Source organism: Triticum aestivum, chromosome 4A, assembly GCF_018294505.1.
Source record: "Triticum aestivum cultivar Chinese Spring chromosome 4A, IWGSC CS RefSeq v2.1, whole genome shotgun sequence".
Lineage (NCBI taxonomy): Eukaryota > Viridiplantae > Streptophyta > Magnoliopsida > Poales > Poaceae > Triticum > Triticum aestivum.
Window position 1 is genome coordinate 393,414,614 of NC_057803.1, and position 15,165 is coordinate 393,429,778.

A 15,165-nucleotide genomic window follows, 5' to 3' on the forward strand; every position below is an offset into this window, starting at 1 on the left:
GTCTTCAGCCTCCTTCACGTACCGTTCGAGCGGCTCCGCCCTAGCAAGCCCTTCTCGGGGGTTGGCGGAGGCCCCGCCCGCTCCCTGGGGCAGATCCACCTCCCCGTGACCATCGGCACGCGCGGCAACTACCGCACAGAGCTCATCGACTTCGACATCGCCCGCATTGGCCTCCCATACAACGCCATCCTCGGGTACCCAGCTCTGGCCCATTTCATGGCAGCAACCCATCCTGCTTATAATCTCATGAAGATGCCGGGGAGCCAGGGTGTTCTCACCATCAAATGGGATGCCAAGGAGGACATGGCGGCGCTGAAGCTTGCCCTCAAGGCCACCACGATAGCACGACCCGCCAACGCGGACACCTCCAAGGCCAAAGGAGCCGCACCAACCAAGAAGAAGCAGTTCTTCCCTCAGGATAAGACAGAAACCAAGCAACTGTTGCTCGAGGAGGACGGTTCCTCAGGGGCAACCTTTACCATAGGCACCAACCTCGAGCCTGCTCAGGAGGGGGCGCTAGTGAAGTTTTTGCGTGCAAATAAGGGAGTGTTCGCCTGGGAGCCCGTTCAGCTGGTAGGGGTCCCAAGAGAGGTAATAGAGCACCACCTGAAGGTGTGCCCCAACATACGCCCCGTGAAGCAGAAGGCAAGGCGGCAGTCCACAGAGAAGCAAGCTGTCATCGTCCAAGAAACCGGCAAGTTGGAGGCTGCGGGTGTCATTCGCGAGTTTCGGTACCCCGAATGGCTAGCGAACCCCGTTGTCGTCCCCAAGAAAGGCGGGAAGAAGCGGATCTGCGTCGACTTCACCAACCTCAACAAGGCCTGCCCCCAAGATCCATTCCTGATTCCACTCACCGACCACATCGTCGACTCCACCGCCGAGTGCAACTTGTTATACTTCCTGGACGCGTTCTCAGTATATCACCATATCAAGATGGCGGTAGAAGATGTGGAGAATACGGCCTTCCTGACCCCATGTGGGGTGTACTGCTACACTTGCATGCCGTTCGGGCTACGCAACGCGGGCGCAACCTTCCAGCGGCTCATGCACATCGCCTTAGGGCGACAACTCGGGAGAAACGCTGAAGCCTACATGGACGACATCGTGGTGAAGTCTCGGGAGGCGGGGACCTTGATCCAAGACCTGGAGAAGACCTTTGAAGGCCTTTGCCAGGTGGACTAGCGGCTCAATCCGAAGAAATGCGTGTTTGGCGTCCCTTCCGGCAAGCTGCTGGGTTTGCTAGTGTCCCACAGGGGGATCGAGGCAAACCCAGAGAAGGTCAAGGCCATTGAAGACATGAGTCCACCACAGACCCTCAAGGAAATGCACAAGTTGGCTGGTAGGGTGAATGTGTTGGGGCGCTTCATCTCCAAGCTGGGAGAGCGCACCCTACCCTTCTTCAAGCTAATGAAAAAGAAGGGCCCATTCGAGTGGACCCCGGAGGCCGACCAAGCTTTTCAAGACCTCAAGAGATACCTGACCAGCCCTCCAGTGATGGTGGCGCCGCGACCTCGTGAGCCCCTAGTGCTCTATCTTTCCGCCACCCTATACTCAGCCAGCGCAGCTCTGGTGGCAGTTCGGGAAGAACACCAAGCCAAGAGCGCATCACGCCGTGCCGCACCTCCAGCAGAGACGACGCAAGACCAGAAGGGCGCCACATGGGCCGTAGCAGCAGTGGCAGAGGATCAGGCTCGGCAGGACGACGCCCCCAAACTCGCAACGAGTTCGGCAAGCGATCAAGCGTTGGGGTCTCTACCTCCTCGGGAGGCACCCCAGCTTCCGGAAGACGCAACCCTCGTCGAGCACCCGGTGTACTTCGTCAGCACGGTGTTGCGGGACGCAAGAGTGCGGTACCCCATGCCTCAGAAGCATCTACTCGCTCTCCTAGTGGCCTCGCGAAATCTGTGGCGCGACTTCCAAGGCCTCCCCATCAAGGACGTTTTAGCTTACCCATTGGAGAGACTTCTCAGGATCCCCAACTCTGTCGGAAGAGTCGCTGAATGGAACATCAAGTTGCAAGCATTCCAGTTGGAGTTCAGTACTACCAGGGTCATCAAGGGTGCCGCGCTCGCTGATTTTGTGGAAGAATGGACAGACGCCCCGGCGATTGAAGAAGGCGAAGACCGGTCCCTCTCGCCGGGAAGCGAGGCGCCTGACTGCTGGGTCATGTATTTCGATGGTGCAGTCGCGCGCCAGGGTGCGCGCGCTGGAGCAGTACTCATCTTGCCCACATAGGACAAGCTCTACTACGTCGTGCAACTCTGCTTCCAGTAGGGCGAGAAGTTCTCCAACAACATTGCAGAATAAGAAGGCCTCATAGCCGGCCTAAAGGCTGCGGCGGCGCTGGGTGTGAAGCGTCTCACTATCTGGGGCGACTCACAGCTCCACGTCAACTTCTCCAAAAAGGTATACGAGTCGAAGGACGAGCACATGGGAGCATACCTCGCAGAGGTGCGCAAGATGGAGAAGCAATTTCTGGGCCTGGAGTTGCAGCACGTGCCCCGTGGCGCCAACCAGGAAGCTGACGACATCGCTAGAAGAGCGCCCAAGCGACCACCCAGGAGCCTGGCATCTTTGAGGAGCGGCTCTTCAAGCCATCGGCAACGCCACCGCTTTCAAGAACAGCTCAGCCTCGGGAGGAAACCCCGCAGCCTCCTGCCACAGGAACCCCAGCCTGTGGCCCGTCCTCAGGATAGCGCCTACTCCTGGCGCTTCAGCCCCAGGAGGGATGTTGGACAAAGGAATTCAAGGAATATCTGATGCAAGGGGCGTTGCCGGAGAAGGAGGAGGACGCGGAGCGCGTGGCCCATCAGGCCACAGCATACTGCTTCCAGGACGGTGAGTTATACAAGAAGCGACCAATTGACATTTCACTGCGTTGTATCTCCATGGAGCAGGGGAAAGAGCTGATAGATGACATACACGACGAGGACTGTGGTCACCACTCATCGTTGTGAACCCTCGTCGGCAAGGGATTCCAAAGTGGATTCTATTGGCCTACGGAGCTCAATGACGTGGCTGAGCTGGTGAAGTCCTGCGAGGCATGCCAATTCCATGCCAAGCAGATCCATCAGCCAGCTTAGGGTCTCCAGACCATTCCACTCCCGTGGCCGTTCGCGGTCTGGGGGCTGGATATTCTGAGCCCGTTCCCTCAGGCGCCTGGGGGCTATAGATACCTCTACATCGCCATCGACAAGTTCACTAAGTGGCCGAAGATTGAAGCCCTCTGTGCCTTCTCCTCATCCAAAGCAACCAGAGGCAGGCTGACAGCTGTAACGGCAAACCGTGTTTCTTCTTGTGCCTGTTCGTAGAGATCCTGAGGGAAGAATAGCAGGCGGCCCCGCGAGTCTCCTTTCCTCTCGTGCAATTCGCTTGGGCAATAAAGGGGGGCTCCTGAGCATCATGACTCGGGAGCTCTTACTGGCTCTCTAGCCCTCACCCCCTGGCCTTGACCATGGCATCGCGACCTGCCATACCAGCATCGGTTGAGCTTGCTCAAGGGCCGGGACCTGAGGATGTAGAGCACTAAGGAGAGGATGAGGGGAGGGAAACTCGTATGGGCCAGCCTAGCTATGCCGCACGAAATAGGCGCGCAACCCTAGCGCAACGTCAAGAGTCACCACGAAATCAACGAGATAAGTCCCGCACTCGAATGGGCTAAATGTTTGGGCCTAATGGTCACTCACGCCTTGCCGCAGCCCCGTTGCAGCCACGTCAACTTCCTTTCTCACCTTACCATGGCTGCTTGAGCACTAAGGGGGACCTCCTGAGCATCGCGCCTCAGGGGCTCTTACTAGACCTCGGGCCGCACACCTCCTGGCCTTGACCATGGCACGCGACCTGACGTACCAGCGACGGTTGTAGCCTGTCTTGGGACCGATACCTGTCGGCGTAGAGCAACAAGCTATCGCGAGAAGAGAAAGGGAGGACCAAGCCTTAACGGGACATGCGTTCACCAAATTCTCATAATAAGGAAGATAAGCACAAAATACATTACGGACCCTTACATGCCCCCACAGGGTAATTCATGGTTCATTGCAGGAAACAAAAGCCGATACTAAGGGGAATCCTATCTACATCTTCCCGTGGTGGACGCCATCATCAACAGTGGGCCACGGGAGGCCGGCGCCATCCTCATCCATATCAGTGGCGGCGACGGCCGGACGCCGCAGCCCTGCCCCGAGCGCGGTGAGAGCTCGGGGGCACGTAGCTGTCGTCGCTCGTCTCTGGAGTCTCATATAGCTTAGGAGAGCTGCTGGACTCCCAAGGGCTGCTGTTGCTGGAGTGGTCGCAAGCGGGGCGCGTATCAGCCGCGCGCTCCTCTCCGGAGCAGCACTCCAGGCGGCGGCCCTCGGCATCAAAGTCCTTGAAGAAGAGTGTGGAGACTCCGTCATACTCAAAGTGGATCGCGAGGGCGCTCCTCGAACGGCAGACCCACGCGATCTCACCCCAACCGCGCGTCATGAAGATCTTGCCGGTGGGGACCGCTTCGATCTTCGCTCCGGTCACTGGAGCGCTGCAGTCGGCGTGCTGCAGCCAGAGCTCGAGAGGACCCCTCGGCGGCATCACATAGGAGAAGAACCGCGGGAAGCGGATCCAGGAGCTCGGAGGCATCGGCGCCCATAGCACCAACTCGTGCGACGAGTCCACAACGTGAACCCCAGGGGCGATGGCACGCGTCGCCATGGCGTGGCGACTCTGTCTGCGGCATGGGCAGCGCTGCTCGTCACTCTGTTCTCCCGAGCCCTCGGCTTGGGCATACAAGGGTAGCGGGTACCCCGGAGGAGGCCGCTCGCACCAAGGCCTCGACACCAGCTGCATCGCCGCCTCATCACGGTGATGGATCAACCTCTTCTTCGGTGTAAGAGGCCCCGAATCATCGCGGGGAGCCTCTCCTTTCTCTTCAATAGAAAACTTTCTGATGGGCGCCATTGTTGACAGTAGTGGAGCGAGGAGGAAAAAGCAAGAAAGAGAGGAAGAGATGGGCAACGGGGGCTCCGCCGCCCTCCCCATTTATAGAAAGAGAAGGCCAACCGGCGTCCCCCATGATCGCAGGTAATGATGGTTTCCTTGCATGTTGCAGGGACTTGTCAAGTCATGCAGTTGCCGAGGCAACATGGGGAAGCGGAGACGCCCACGTCCAATCAACCGCCACGCGTCAATCGAGGCCTCAGGCTTTTGAGGCTCGCGGTGCTCCTAACTTGGCCCTTGGCTTCACCGTGAAGCTAAGCCCGAGCGCACCTTGGGCCCGGGGGCTACTGTCAGTGTTCTGGGAACGGGGGTCCCCAGACTTGCCTACCTGTGGCCCGCGGCGTGGCTGAGCCAGCAGGCCGTACGGCCCATCTTCACCAACAAAGCACCCAAGACCCTCGTGAGGGTCCAAGCCTCGCGAGGCGGACGACGCAAGACCTCCTCGCGAGTAGCCTAGCTAGGCAGGCTCACGAGGAGCGGAGATATGAAGGTGGGGCAAACCTCGCGAGACCCTCGTGATGTGAGCCATGATGCACGGCGCCTGGCGGGCGCCAGCGCTCGTAGCGTCCTTGTTTCCTCTTTGGTGCTAAGGAGGCCAGCACAGGCGAAGAGTACCGAGGCATCAGGCAAAGGTTGCTAAATTGGTGCAATGAGACCAATACTAGGAGGACGGCAAGACGGAGGTCATCATGGAGCCCAAGACGGCGTCACCACCAGAGCCTTTGGCAAGCGAAGACCACTTTTGTCAGGATAGTTTGTACTAGTTGTCCCCCTTCGAATTAGCCTGCCATTGTTGGCTCCCTTCCCGCTCGATATTTGGGAAGAGGACCAGGGCCCGTATAAATAGGACTAGCCACCACCTTAGAAAGGGGACGGATCATTCAGACCACACACCTCAACCTCAGGAGGCTGTTCTTCCATTGAACTGTTCATCATCAGCCCTAGAGGCAATCCACCACCACCACACTGGACTAGGGTATTACTCCACAACGATGGCCCGAACCAGTATAAATCTTGTGTATTTCGGTGTTGCGAGTTCGTTGAGTTCACCCGCGAGATCTTAGTGAGATAGGGCGTCGATTGGTGGGAAGGAAAGACTTCGCGCGCACCCCAGTTTTCGAACCTTAAGGGTTTGCCGGAACCCCACTTTGGACACCATGGTTCGCACTGCTCTGACGTGAGTAGTAGTACTAGTATATACCACATGATTATTTGCTCCTTCTTACTATGTACTTCGCCGATATGTGGGAGAGCCAGCATCCGGGTCGACGTGTCATGCACCAGATTAGAGTGCGGAACATAAGGGGGGCATCACCCCGGTCATAGCGCCAGTAATTCATAACTATAGTGAGTAGTGATATCACAACTCTTTCTAGCAGTAACGCACCGTAAAATCGCACAACCCGACCTTTCCAGCAATAAGTATGTTCAATCCGCTACTTCCTCACCCTCCTCGCCTCTTTGTTAAACTGCCTATGCGAAAACTTCTGTGTGTACTGCCCGGGAAAAGCCCCGCCCTCAACATTTAACTATGCAAAAATAGTTTGACCTTGTTCGTTCTATATAAACTCTAGTACTGAATGTTTATTCACCCGTGGGGTTGTTCAATGAATGGATGGCCGGGGAGCACAAGTGAACAATATTACTACTAGTGGTAAGTAGGAGTCGGACAGTTAGTCACCTTAAAAAGAGAGTTTCTTTTTTATAATGCCATGTACACAAATTGAAACACTTGTTGTGGAGATAAAAACATAATCACTCCATTATATAAGGTCTCCGGGACGCTCCTGGCGTGGCTCTCTCAGAAGGATCCATAGGCTCCTCGGGAGGCCCAGAGCCCGCGAGCTCCTAAGGGTTTGCCTCAGGAGAAAGGTGCGGCAACAACCTCACGACCCACTCAAGGCCAGCTAGGATCAAGATAAGTCACAGCGACAACCCTGCTCAGGGGCTGGTAAGCTCATGAAAGGGTGTTTCAGGTTCAATTTTAAAACAAGAAAAAGAAGAATAGAACATTATTTACATACACGAGGGGCTCCCCCTCCAAAATGCTCTCACGCCCCGCGGGGCCTTGCGCCAGTCTTTGCGTGCAGGTTCAAGGCGAAGAAGTGCGGGCTTGACTGGACATGCTACTCGCGGCATCACCTTGTTCACTCTCGTACGTGCTGCTAGCGCTGTCGCTAGCGTCGTCTTTGTCGTCATTGACCGCGCCATCTGCATCCACCGCGGCCACCACCGCATCATCCTCGGTGGCGAACGCCCTAACCAGGGCGTCCACATGATTGTCCACCCAGTGCGACAGGTTTTCCGGGATAACCCCGGGCACTGGGGTTATGGCGGCATCAAAATGAAAGTGGGGGTCGAGGTTCTGAAGATGACTGAAGACATGTGAGAATGCGCGCCCAAGGAGGCCTTGACTCATCTCCTCGACGAGCTCGTGAGCCCTTGCAGCATGATCCTCCAGGTGCGTCACGACTTCGGTAAAGAAGCAGAGGTGGCTGGCGTAATCTTCCATGCGGGGATGGTGGACGTTCTGCTTGAGGGAGCATGGGGGCGTGCTCACGCTGTAGTGCTTGCCGACTACACGCCTCCTCCCTGTTCTGTTGCGCGAGGGACACGGTGCCATCAATCTGCTATTGTAGCAAGTGCAGATCGGCACGAGCGGAGGCCAGGTCGGCCTGGGCAGAGACCTGAGCCGCCGCCGCGGCTTTCTCTCATCGCTCTGCCTCGTCCAGCCTTGTCCTGAGGGTGGCGGTCCTGCCCTCAACCTCGGCCTCTAGGAACTTCAGCCTCAGGCTCTGCTCATTGGCAAGATGTGCACGAACCTTCAGCACCCTCCGGTCAACCTCCTCTGGAATCCTGGCCTCGCGCATGGTGACGGCATCCTCAGTCGAGGCCACTTGGCGCTCCCTCATCTCCAGCCACTCATGCTCCAGGCTGCGCAATAGCCTCCTCATGCTTCATGATCTCCTTCTCTTTGGAAGGAGCTCCCATCATCGACGCCAAGACGGTCTTGCACGCCTTGATCAGCTGCTCGAGGGCAGCATTCAAGGCTAGAAGCTCGTGTACCCGCTTCTTGGCGCTCTCGCGACAGTGATCGGCCTCCCTCGCCTCCTCCAAGGCCCGAGTGCTTGCCTCGCGGGATGCCGCGAGAGCCACTGCGGCCTTTGCCTTGTCACACTCGTGCTGAAGCTGCCCAAGGTTGATGGGGACCTTCAATTGTTGCCACTCATGAGCCAGGCGGAGGTCCTCCATCTCAAGGCGAGCGTCAACTGCCATGAGCTCTTCTCTGAGGCGGCTCAACGCATCCAGCGCACCCTGAAAGAGCTCGTGGCTTATGACGCCACGCCCGTGCACAAGCTCCAGTGCATGTCCAAGTGTGTCCTCCGTGCCAAGGGTTCCTGGGGAAGCTCGAGCTAGCCCGCTTGCCCCAGGCAGGGAGCTTGAGGCCGGCACCTTCCCTACCACCTTGCGAGCTTCGGCAAAGGTGCTGGGAGACGCGGCCTCACCGCCTAAAGACAAAGCCGGTGCTGGGGTCGCCCAGCCGTTGGCGATGACCATTGGCGAAGTCCTTGGCACGCCAGCTACGCCCCAGGCCGGGGTCCGAAGAAGTGATGCCAAGAAAGCTTGATCAAGGCCCTAGGTCGGCACGTCCGGCTCCAGAGCGGACCTGGGGCCCTGCGCAGCAGTCCGGCAAGCAGAGCTCAGGATCAATGGCGAGCCCACGGCCGGTGCGGACCGCACCTCAGGAGATCTCGTCGCTCCATGCGAGGGGATCCTGAAGAGCCATCAGTACAAAAAAGACATTTCCGTGATGATACGTGTTCATCACAGTAGGTCACGTTTTCTGTCATGCATGTACATCCATGACAATTTTGTGACAGAATCAAGATAGTCATACCTGTGCTGTCGTAGAAGTGTTCCATGACATTACCAAAATTACCATCACTGAAGTGTCCACTTCCATGACATCATAGAAGTGCTTCCATTAAGGGTGACCGACACGTGGCATCGACCGTAACGGGTCGCCGTTAAGCTATCCGGTCCGGTTTTGGATCCGATAACCCACTAACTTGGCATGGCCAATAGAGGCGCATTCTGATGAAAAGGCCGGACCAGCTAAAGACGCACCATGTTTTTTCAGACACTAGTGGGCTGGCCCGTTAGTATCCTGCCATCCTTTGGGCCAAATTGAGACCCATCGTAGATCAGGCCCGTTCATATCCTGCCGTGTTTTGGGCCAAATTACGGCCCATTAACAGGCCACTGTTCTTTTGGGCCCATTCTAAGACACGTTTGTATTTCAGCCTGTTAAATGCATGTTAACCAGTTCGGCCCGATAATAATTTGAGCCTGTTAGCGGCCCATGGTGCATCTGGGACGCTGTCGGCCAGGTTTAACTTTAGGCCCTTTAATGTCCCATGCAGAAACTAGGCTATTTCTTGCCTGAAGTAACTTTAGGCCTCTTAACAGACCTGTAGTCTTCGTGGATAAATTTCCGCCCAATAGGCCTATCGACTTGTTAATGGCTCGTGGAACAATTGGGCCTAATTACACTCAGCGTTGAATCAGGCCTGCTTATAGCCCATCTGATAATGGCCCATGAAACTTTTGGGCCTATGGCCTGCGTGGATACCAGCCTGCTTAAAGCCCATAATTTTATTGGGCGAAACTGGCCCGAGATATATTTTGGCCTATTAACTGGTCATCCTATTTGGGCCAAACATGGGCCTTAGGCAGTTTCGGCCTGTATTGGCCCGTGATTTTTTCAGCCCTAGCTAGCCTAATCTAGGTTTTAGCCTATTAAATGCCCATGGTATTCTCTGGCCCAGCTGGCTAGAACTTTACTCGGCATGTTAAAGGCGAGAAACTACTGTAGGTTTAGACCTGCTAATGGCCCAAGATGATTATAGGCCCATGTTTTGGCCCATATGAGTAACGGGCTGTCCTGAAGACCGACAACACTGAGATCCACTGAACCTTCCGGCCCAAATTACAGCATACTAAACAAAGAATAAACCTAGACTATACAATAAAGATATTATGGGATATTACATCCACTAGGAATCAAAGTTCCCTACCGGTGATAATAAAGCGCAACGTGATCGCGGATTACATACACTGGGCATCAAAGGTCGCCACTAGTGCATATAAACACGCCGACAAAAGAATATACAAAACTGAGAGCACTTCAGAAGGCACTAGGACTTTATAGGATGGACCCCGCAAGCAGCTGAACAAGTTGATAAGATCTCAGTTGTGTCAGTGATAGATGCTCCATCCCTAGCTATAGGGCACGATAGTGCACATGGCAGTCCTCTGACATCTTCTTTGCATCTTTGACTTCAAGTCAGAGCTGAGCTGAAGCAAGCTTTTCTGCTTTAAGTTGGTACTGAAGCAGTCGAACTAATTGAGGTAGCGACTGCACAGAGGTTGTCTCACACCTGCTGTTTAGTAGCTTCAACTCACTGTCTTCATCAAGACAGGACCTTGGGGTCCTCTCACTGTCCTCAATATGATTTGCCTCACTATCTTCCCTGAAGTTCTGCCTGGCATAAGAGATGTGACTCTAAAAGAGAAAAAGGAGGCATGTAACATGTTTCACAATTATATAAGCAAAAAATGGATCTGTTCTACATAGGGAACATGTTTTTACAACTACAATTTAAAACAGGTAGTTTTTGCAAACATCCAATCAGATGTAAACAGAAAAGTAAACAATAGTGCATGAAATGACGCCAATCCAACTCTATACGAGAACAAAGTTTGAAGGCTTGAGAAGGACAAACTTACATTACAAGTTAACACGAGATGGACAAAGCCCATCTCCATTTGATGGAAGGATAATTCAATAAATTCCCCAAAGAAAATTCTTTATAAGCGTTGCCATTTTTCTACAATTTGCAAAGAGTAAATATAGATCAAATAATATCGAAAGAAACAGAGGATGATGAAGCTCAGGTGTAGATTGATGATACATAATCAAATAGAAATTAATTAAGTACAGGGTTACAAGGCAAAAGGTACTTACAAGATGAATGCAGACATCAACGTGTGTAGTGGCATTGGCTTTATTCAACATTTTGGTAAGAGTAAATGTAGATATGACAATTTGGAGAAAGTGGAGGGCAGGGCAGATAATGCAAAGTAATGCTAGACAAACAACTATCTCGTGATGCAAGTACAGTAATACCACCACCGTCTATTATTACTTGTTGCTCAAATCGATGTATCTAGCACTATTAAGTTCTAAATACATCCAATTGATCAACAATTAATTCAATACAGAGGGAGTACATGACAACAGGTACATACATGAGCAATCCAAAACTTCGTAACCATTTTGTTAATTCTACATTTATCTAAGAGTAAATATAGATCTTATAATTTCAAGCAAAGGGAGGATAAATAAGAGAACATTTACAGTGATGCTACATAATCAAACAACAATGAGTGTACGCATGCTGACAAAGGGCAAGAGGTACTGACAAGAGCAATGGAGAGCCTTGTATTGTTGTGAGATCCTATGATCCTTTGAGCAAGGAGCTTCATCTGAAATTAGTTTTCATACAAATTGAGAAGGTAGGGCACATGTAGAAATTTAGGAGTCCAAATTTTGAATTGATATCATAGACATTACCTGACACTAGGTTGTCAGTAGTTCTAATAGGGGTTTGGCCAGTGGAGTAGGGGTAGAGTGTGGTACATTTGGGCATGTGTTTTCTGTGGCTGCTGATCTATCTGATTTATAAGGTATCACTACCTTTTCCAAATACATAGTTTGTACTCCTTGAGGATTTGCACTCACACTCTTCCTTTTGGACATCTATTATGAAAGAACAACATTTGACTGGAAAACATAGTATGACGACACATGGAATAGGTACAGAAAATGGATAGGTATGGCATATACTCATATATGATGCTTAACCTAAGCAGATGGTGTAACAAAGTAGAAGTAATGCAAGAGGTCGGATGCAAAATATGTGCGACCAATATAACCTTGCCATGTTAGAGCAAGCACCTTGATGGGTGAATAAGATAGGCATCCTCCACCATGCCATGTTTGTTAGCCAGTGGATTGTTCCGCAATATTCCTCTCGTCCGCCCATTCTCATATTCATTTTGATAATGTTCAGTATGTGACATGCATGAAAACGTAAAAACAAGTGAGATTATCTTTGTAATACAGAAGTGATTCTAATCCAATACTGCCTCCTTGTAAAACCCTTTGGGCTATCTGTGCAATTCTTCTGAGAGATGCCACGCATGTTGTAACTTGGTGTGTGCATTAATATAATGTGGCCTACTACTCAAAATATGAGAGCTCCACAAGAGATGATACTTCGCAGATGACAGCTTCAACATATAGTAAAGAAAAACAAGTCGACCTGACCTGACAGATTCAAACTATACTAAGGGAGAACAACTCGACCTGACCAGTCGACCGCAAATATCTCTGCTACTCTTCCCAACAAGGAACATACTTATTAAAGAAGAGAAGAGGATCATCTTAAAGAAGAGTAGAAGAGCAGGCAGATTGAAGATATTACTAGTGTTTCTATACAATGTCGGTTGCCCACCCATGATGAACCAGAGCACATAGAGAAATAGTATTCCTTCCGGTCTCTCATTATGTGGCTCACATGCATTTCGAAACTAAAGTAGGAACATTTAGCTGACCAATTAAATATCTCTCAGTTTTACTAATATCAGCATAATATCAAATTTGAATTTGTACAACTAAGCTTGTTTAGCTCGATGGGTGGAGAAGTGCTATTACGACATGAACCACGTAGGCTGATCATGGTCATCATAAAATGGGGAAACCGTAAGCATGATGAGTATAGTGTTGACCGTGGCAATGGGATGTCAGATCTGAAGTTGCAAACCATGCAAAGGGTAGCTAGCAACCGATCTTTGCTTTGAAATAACAACTAAGATTGGGCATGGACAATAAAGTACAGTCAACAAGTGACAAAGGAATGCAATTCTGCTATCTCTCCATATGTCATGACATGCATTTGGAAACTCAAGTGGGACCTTTAGCTAACTAATTAAATGTGTCTATTAACTAATATTAGTATCATATCACAATCATATTTGAACAACTAAGCCCTGTGTTGTTTAGCTTGATGGGTGGAATCATGCTAGTACGACAGAAAGCACCTACGCAGATCATAGTAGAGTAGATAAAAGGGGAAAACCCTAAGCATCAAGAGTAAAATCAGGAAAGTGGAACTAGTTGGACCAATGGGTGGCACACATGCTTTTCGAAACGCATATAGGAACATTAGGTGATCAATTAAACGTTCTCTATTTTAGTAATATGAGTATCATATCAGATTCATATTTCAACACCTAAGCTTTGGAATTATGAATGGCATGTTGTTTTGCTTGATGGGTTGAGGTCTTCAGGAGTAGTGCTAGCATGACACGAAGCACCTACGATGATGGTAGTGAATATAAAGGGGGGAAACCATAAGCTTTACGAGTATAGTTGTGGCACCCCGGCTCAGAGAAACCGGAACGCCCCATATTCCAGCCCATAGATCAAGGAGAAGTCTCTGGATTACGACACTGCTTGACATAGAACAAATCAGCTCTTATTAAAAGAATAATAATACAAGGGTCTGATGTTACAAAGAAGCACACCAGCACGGCGACACCACATCTGCGATACTGCACTTGCTCTATGCTGGCACCGAAACAACTCGTAGTAGCGGAATACTTCTAGCAGCGGAACAACGGCGAAGGTGGTGAACTCCACTCCGCAGGGACTCTGGCTGGGACACGATCTAGCTCGCACGCACGGCAACCATCGACAAGCAATCAAGCAATCATGGCATCACCTGCAATCTGGCATGACACGCCAGGTCAGTACATTGAATGTACTTGCAAGCTCACAACAACCATAAACATCAAGGCAAGACAATAACATAGCATTTAACAGGTTAATTAAATTAACAACTATTATGATGAAACAACTACTAAGCATGGTATGAAACTGATACAATACTAATAAATCACCATCTCAGATCTCCATAACCACATCACTCTTGGCTAACTGGCCAAGCAATATACCTTCTCAGTCACCTCGTGATCCAAACCAAACGGTGATCTTTCCGGCGATCACTACCATGACCAACACTTGGTTTCAAACGGTGATCTTTCCGGGGATCACTACCATGACCAACACTTGGTCTCAAACGGTGATCTTTCCGGCGATCACTACCCTAATCAACACTTGGTCTCAAATGGTGATCTTTCCGGCGATCACAACCATGACCAACACTTGGTCTCAAACGGTGATCTTTCCGGCGATCACTACCCTGGCCAACACTTGGTCTCAAACAGTGATATTTCCGGCGATCACTACCAATCTTTACTGCTCAAAATATCAACATATAAATCACCTATAAGTCATTCCGTCATGTGAGTGTTGATCGAACGGTGTGACCTAGTATGAACCCATTCTCATGACCAAGGACGTTGCTATCGATAGTTTAAATACACTCTGCAGAGGTGGCGCACTTTACCCACACCATGGAACCCATGGCCTTGCACTCCCATTCGGGTGGACCAACGGCGGGTCTACCAAAGACACACGACCACCGTCGTGGCCAAAACAATAAACCGTCCCAAACAGGGACACGTGCACATAATAACAACAACAGGAACACAAGGTTATGTCTGCTTACCGAGCTAGGGTACCGCACGCCCATAACCATCCCTCGTTGGAGGCACCGGCGAGAGGCACGACAATAGACCGCATTAGGGCCTTCCCATAAAAGGCAAATGTGGTTGCACTTGAAAAAGCCCGGTTCGGTGGCACCTGACCAACTTAATGATGGAATTTATCCCCAAAATATAATAGTAATGCCTGATACTCTGATATCATCTATCTACCTATGATCCAAGTCATAGCAATATCCAACAAATAATCCAAAGCTGAATATCGTATTTCCAAAATACTCCGAGGACAACATAACACGACAATAATGATGAATCCAATAATGATAAGACTACTACTCAAATACCAAGAACTAACTATCCAGCTATGATCCACATCAAGGATCATCTCCAACATCATACTCCAAAACATAATATCATCTAGCATCATGATTAAAATAACACTAGCCACTAATAATCCAAAGGCAACATGATATCCAAAGTAATGCTCCAAGATAATACTAG